At 35.8% G+C, this 7,289-nt stretch overlaps 1 pseudogene; it reads left to right on the top strand.

Moving 5' to 3' along the window:
• Positions 1-7,289, top strand: part of LOC103073465 (transcription elongation factor B polypeptide 2 pseudogene) — a 125,838-nt pseudogene that overhangs the window by 858 nt on the left and 117,691 nt on the right.

The raw sequence follows: 7,289 nt of genomic DNA, 5'->3' as shown, positions 1-7,289 counted from the left end.
AAAAAAAAAAAAAAATATATATATATATATATATATATATATATATATATATATATATATATTTAAAAAACTACAGAATCTTGATCCCCCTTCCAAATCTACTGAATCAGAATCTGCATTTTAATAAGGTCCCCAGGGAATTTGTATGCACATTACAGTTTGAAAAACACTGGTCTGGGTCATCATTATAGTAATTAGTATTGTGATGGGTTGAAATGTGAACTCAAAACACCCACTGGTTTTTACGTTTTGGTCTAGAGGTGAGCTGACCACATGTAAGTCCTGATATTTTTTAGGCAAAAAGGTAGTTTGAGAGAAAAATGGGGAGAAAGAACTGAGGTCTCCTTTTATTTTAGACTTGATGTGATTGTCTGGTTGGCAAAAGCATCCATTCACAATTCTGATATCCATTTTCTCTGGTCATACTCTGGCTCTCCTCTTTCCTTCTGCAGTCTTCCATATTCCTCAGTTTAAAATCCCTGATTTTCAAAGGCAATAGTTTCTAGTTTCTCAGCAGCCAAGTATTTATTGGGTAGAAATGAGTTAACCCGAGAAACGTTTGAAGTTGGCAGGATTCTGATGGTTCAGGAAATTTTGAAAATCATCATATGGGGCTCTAAATATTGGAATGGTTGACAAGATTTTTCCAGGACATGGCAGATGTTGACTCACAGGAATTTATGTGATTAACCTTCAGCCAAAGTACGTTCAAGGCAGAGAGGTGAATCTGAGTCATTAGCTTTTGATTCTGGAGCAATGAAAAATTACAGCATTTGCTCTGTCCATGCCCTTCCATACACAGATCACCTCATTTATATCATTGCTCCTTCATGTTTCTTTTTCAAAAGTATGAAATGCCAAGGTGAGTGACCAAAAGAGAGCAGCTATTCAGTATATGGCAATGACAACCAAGCTAAGGTTTTCTTCTCGTCAAATATTTCTATTGAGAACTCTTTTGTTTCTTCCTCTCTGTGCTTTCTGTTTGGAGAAAAAAGAGGCTTTTCAAAAGAGTTGCTGAAAAGTTACAATTTCTTCTCCTCTTAACTCCCCAAACCACTCCAATCTCTCCTCGGTGCTTTACCAAACCAGCATTTTCCAAGAACACCAAAGACCTAATTTTCAAATGTATTTGAAAAATGATTAATTCTCAATCTACTTGAACTCAGAGAAGCATTTGGTATGGTTGACCACTAACTCCTCTAGAAACCACCTCCTCCCTTTGTTTCATGGGACACACATGCTCCTGGTTTGCCTCCCACGTCTCGTCTCTATTCGCATAATCAGTTCCTAGCTCCTCCTCTGCCTGCTCCTTTTTTTGAGTATTTCTTAGGGCTCCATCCTCTTCTCTTTCATTTTACTTCCCCTCCTGAAGCAATCTTATTCACCCTTTTGGCTTCAATTTAATCACTCCAATACTGTCAGTAATAGTAACATTTAATGGTTGGTTATAATGTGCCAGGCACTGTACTAAGCTCTTCATTTGATGTATCTAATTTATTCCTCATAACAACTCCGAAATGTTTAACTCCATCCTGTGCTTCTCCTGAGTCTCAGAAATGCTCATACACACGTATACCAGAAAAGTCCTTTGGCTGTCTTGGAGGCACCTCAGAGGCAAAATGTCTTGGAGGCACCTCAGAGGCAAAATGTTAAACATGGTATTCTTCAGTTTTCCCACTCTACTCCATATAAAATCTATTCTTCCAAAATTGTCCCCTAAATCAGTTCGTGGTATCACCAACCACCAATTACTTGCTCAAGCCAGAAACCTAAGAGTCAAGCTTTTTTGACTCTTACATTTGACCACTCTGTCTAATCACTAAATCCTATTGATTTTACTTCCTAAATATCTTTCTAATATGCCACTTCTCTTGATTTCCATTACTTTCAATCAACTCCATGGTTTCTCAACCTTCACATCATTGACATGTTCAATCAGATAATTCTTTGTTATGGTAGATTGTCCTGTGCATTGTAGGATGTTTAGCAGCATCCCTGGCTTCTACCAACTAGATGTCAATGACGGCTCTTCGTCCTGCCCCCCAGAGTTGTGACAATTAGAAATGTCTCCAGGCATTACCGATTATCCACTGGGAAGCAGTAATGCCCCCAGTTGAGAACTATGGCTTTAGTCCCAGTTAATATCATCTCCCTCTGTATTTAATGCAACAGACTTAATTTGTCCTAAATGGTGAAAAACGCAAATGTCACAACCCTTCTTAAAAACTTTAGTTTCTCCATGCTTTTAGAATAAAGTCCAGAGTTCTTAAAAGTATTCCCAAAGATTTTAAAAACAGGTTTATTGAAATATAACTTATATACAAGACTGTACATATCTAATGTCCGTAATTTGATGAGCTTGGACATGTGCATACCCATGAAACCAACACAACAGTCAAAAGTAATAAACATACCCATCACCTCCAAAAGTTTCTTGTGTGCCCCACTTTCTTTCTTTTGTGGTAAGAGCTCTTAACATGAGATCTATTCTCCTAATTTTTAAAAAGTGCACAACACAGTATTGTTAACTATAGGTACTATGTAGTACTGTAGATCTCTAGAATTTATTCATTTTGAATAACTAAAAACTTATACCTATTGAACAAATCCCCACTCACCCTCTCCACTCCCCATCCCCTAGCCCCTAGCAACCACCATTCTAATGTCTACTTCTATTAGTTTGACTATTTTCGATGCCTTATATAAGTGGAATCATGCAGTATCTGTCCTTCAGTGACTGGATCATTTCACTTAGCATAATGCTCTCCAGGCTTATCCATGTTGTTGCATATGATAGGATTTCCTTCTTTATCTATTCATCCATCAACAGACACTTAGGTTGTTTCCATACCTTGCCTACTGTGAATAATGCTGTGATAAACATGGGAGTGCAAACACCACTTTGAGATAGTGATTTCCCTTCCTTTGGACATAGACCCAGAAGTGGGCTTTCTGGATTATATAGTAGCTCTATAGTGCTGCAATATTTACATTCCCACCAACAGTGTACAACGCTTCCAATTTCTCCACATCCTACCCAATACTTGTTAATTTGTTTTTTGAGAATAGTCTTCCTTTTTAAAAATTATTGAAATATGCTTGGCATAAAATTGTGTAAATTTAAGGTGTATATGTTAATTTGTTATTATTTATATGAGGTGATATCTCATTGTGGTTTTGATTTGCGTTTCTTTGATGACAGTGATGTTGAGCATCTTTTCATATATCTGTTGGCCATTTGTATGTCTTCAAAGAAATGTCTATTCAAGTCCTTTGCCCATTTTTAATTTGGGTTATATATATATTTTGCTATTGAGTTGTAAGAGTTCCTTATATATTTTGAATATTAACCCCGTATCAGATATATGGTCTGCAAACCATTCCACAGGTTGCCATTTAATTCTGTTGATTGTTTTCTTTGCTCTGCAGAGCTTTCTAGTTTGATGTAGTCCCACATGTTTATTTTTGCTTTTGTTTGTGCTTTTGGTGTCACGAACAAGAAAGCATTGTTAAGACCCTGTTTCCTTCTAGAAATTTTACAGTTTCAAGTCTTACATTTACATTTTTAATACATTTTGAGTTTATTTTTGTATAAGACAAAGGTCCAATTTCATTCTTTTGTATGTGGATATTCAGTTTTCCCCACACCATTGTTGCAAAGACTATCCTTTCCCCGTTGTGTGTTCTTGGAATCCTTGTGGAAGATCAGTTGACTACTTATATGTCAGTTCATTTCTGGACTCTCTATTCTGTTCCATTGCTCTATATGTCTGTCTTTATGCCAGTAAAACACTGTTTTAATTACCTCAAGTGATCTACAGATTCAATGTTATCCCCATCAAAATCCCAATGGTATTTTTTACAGAAATATAAAAAAGTCCTAAAATTCAAATGGAACCATAGAGACCTCAAATAGCCAAAGCAATCTTGATGAAGAACAAAGCTGGAGGCATTACATTTTCTAATTTCAAAATATATTATAAATCTACAGTAATTAAAAAAAGCGTTCCCAAGTTTTGACTCTTACTTATTCTTCAGTTTCCTTTTGGGCTGTATTGGATTTCCTTATATAAGCATTTCCTCAAAATACCAATTCTCTGTCCTCGGGCTTTTTGCAGCTCTTTTGTCCTTTGCTTGGAATGCTTTCACTTTCCCCTCTCCCTTCTCCTAGTCAATTGCCCATCATCCTTCAGGTCTCAGCTGACAAGTTACTTACTCAAAGAGATCCTTCTTAACCAGTATTGATATTCCTCTCTACCAGACTAGGTTAATGACTCATGCTACCCAAACTATATGCTTCCATAACAGATTGCACTTCCTCTTTCCATATATATATATATATATATATATATGTTGTCTGCTTAGTACCTGCTACAATGCAGGGCACGTAGTACAAACTCAAGTGATTGAATGCTTTGGAGACTCTATTGGAAAGAAGCGGTGGTATCTCGTAGCCTACCAGGATAGGAAATTCAGAGATGTCTCATTAACTACAAGAAGTAGGAACCATAAAGTCAGGGACCAAGGTCACATTTTCTATCTGCTGGGACCAAATGATCTCTTGTCTCTATTCTCCTTACACCCTTGCTTTATCTGTTTCTTTCTGCACTTCACTCTTTTTACCCATGTCAAATCAGCCTTGACTCTATAAGAACTCCATTACTGGCTTGTCTAATACCAAGTAACAAGTGCTACTAAATCATAAGTTTTCTGTAGTGCACAATTCAGTGGCCCCATATCCTGAAATTAGTGAGAAAGATGAACAGTGAGATGTATGCCTTTGATTCCATGGTTACTTCTTTGGTTTTCCAGAAGCCAACAGAAAGACATATGAGAACTTAGAGAATTTTAAAAAATCCTGAGCATCTCATGGACCCTCTTCCACAGAGCATCAGTGTTTGGTCCCAAAGAAACAAGGCCAAGAACTCTCATAATCTCCAAATGCTGACAGAGCCACCATTGAAAGCCAGCCAACATGAACTGACCCTTTTTCTTGTTGAATGGACACCACAGGAAATGATCATTAGTGAAAGAACTAACTTGATTTGTCTGATGGCCCTATAGAGACAAAGTTTTATTTATTTTTAAAACAGAACTAGAAATAGTTCCTTAAATTTTTAATTTTACTGTAAAGCTTGCTACCAGGCATAGGCAATTATATGCTTTGAGGAGCATGTATGGTGAAACAGATGCATTTATGCTGAGACACATTCAGAGAAGAAAAAGTGGGCAAATTATATGGGGGCATATGGGCTTTGGTAAAAGACTCAGCCAATTGTCCCCACATCTCAAGAGCGAGACACAGCTTATATTTTGGAATAGCGGAAATCATACTTTTGTGGATGTAGATGAACACTCAAGTGTGATACATCAGGCAGCAGAGGCTGCCACTTGGAGCAATGCTGATTTATTTTAGGTAAGCTAAGCCAAGGGAAACCCATAATTTTCTAAGGAAGAGATTTTGCAATCATCTTTAAACTTTCAGATGCTAATTCCTATCTTATTTCTATAACCACCCGCTCTAGAGCATGTTTAATGAAAATAAGAGATGATGGCTGTCATATCTTAAGTGAGCTAAATTTTATCTGTGCTGAAAATCAATGTGAAATAATCTTTAATTATAAAGCTGGGAAACAGAACATTTCAGCACATGTGCGTTAAAGGAGCAGGTCCCCAGTTCTTACCATTAGAGCTGTCTTGAGAATTACTCACATCTGCTAAAAGGGGCAAAGATTGAGCTTCCTCATCAGTGTTTTTAAAAAAATCTAAATATTTTGCAATTACGATGAAGTTTGGCCGAACACCGAGTTTTTTCTATGTTAGTGATTAAAGACATTTTATTTTACATGAAAAATGTCTCTGATTTGTGTAATACTGAATGCAGAAATTATATAGCATACCATACATAATTTTGCAAATGCTAAATAGATGGTATATGCCAGGTGTCATGCTAAATGCCTCACATGTTATCTGCCTTATGTTTACTTCCCGGGCAAGATCATGATCAAGTGGCAAAAACTCCCCATGGGACTAACTCTACTAAAAATTTTCCAAAAGATTCAGAAATCTACTTCAAATCTTCAGACAACAGCAACACAACAGCAAACCATAGAGAAAAGAACATAAAAAATGCTTTTATATGATATATAGCTTCTTTAAATATTTTAAAGGGTTGGGTTTTTATGGCTTGGGAAACATGATGATATTAATCATTTATCTTTGTACTTAAATAACAAATCATATTTAATCTAAATCAAATCATTAATCTACATATGTTATGTACTGCTATGTACTGAGATGTGTAAGGGAGGTTTCCATATGGAACTAAATTCATAAACTCATTTCTTCAGCTTTTCTTCCTTTCAACTCAGTAGTCCACTTTCAAACCTGTGATTAAGAAAGAGGCAACATATAGCAAAAAAAAGAAAAGATTCTTGAAAATCTCATAAATAATTGGGCCATGTTATACAGTTGATGGTCTTTTTTGCATTGCTGCTCACATTCTGAAAACTGCATTTTCTCCCTCAGTTTCCAAAACCACCAGTGAAAAAAAATGATCTCTATAGGCATAAAAAGCCCCCTTAAGAACTGAATGGACAAATGATCATCTACACTATGTGGGTAAATCATTTTAGACTGGTCATTTTTATCCTTCAAATTGCACATAACTTTGTGCTGAAATTGATGTTAAACTTAACAAGGTGCTCTGATCTTCAATCAACTCTCAGATTTTTCTTTTGTTTAGAGATCATGGAAGTGTTGCTGAAAATTCTCATTCAGTTTCATAAAAGATCTGTCCATAAACTTCAAAAATCCTAAACCACCTTAGGTCTCACTAAATGAAAATACATTTGATCACATTTACCTATGTGAAGGGGAAAATTAACCAAATCAACTCTTATGAGGCTCTATCAAGTCGTTTTGAATTGTTGTAAAAGGCATTAGTGGAACATTGATTAGTAACTAAAAGCTGAAATAGACTTATTTGATCAAGGGATAATAAAACCCTGAAAAATGTTGATCTTATTATTACTGTTTTTCAGCTACATCCTTAAGGTTGGGTCAAATCAATTCATCAACAACTCAGCTGAACAGCTGATATTCTACTTTTAGAGAAAGGAAACTGCATCCACTGATCACCGCAACATTATTGAGTTATACTAAATTTCTCTCACTTTAAAAGTCTCTTAAGCAGAGAATGTCAAAATCTTTTATGCTAAGAAGGAATACGTACCTCTTAGCTGAAACTTCATGGCTGATTTTTTTTTTTTTTCTTTTTTTTTTTTTTT

The sequence above is a fragment of the Lipotes vexillifer genome, unplaced genomic scaffold (genome assembly GCF_000442215.2).
Source record: "Lipotes vexillifer unplaced genomic scaffold, Lipotes_vexillifer_v1.1 scaffold153, whole genome shotgun sequence".
Lineage (NCBI taxonomy): Eukaryota > Metazoa > Chordata > Mammalia > Artiodactyla > Lipotidae > Lipotes > Lipotes vexillifer.
This window is presented reverse-complemented; position numbering and strand designations above follow the sequence as displayed.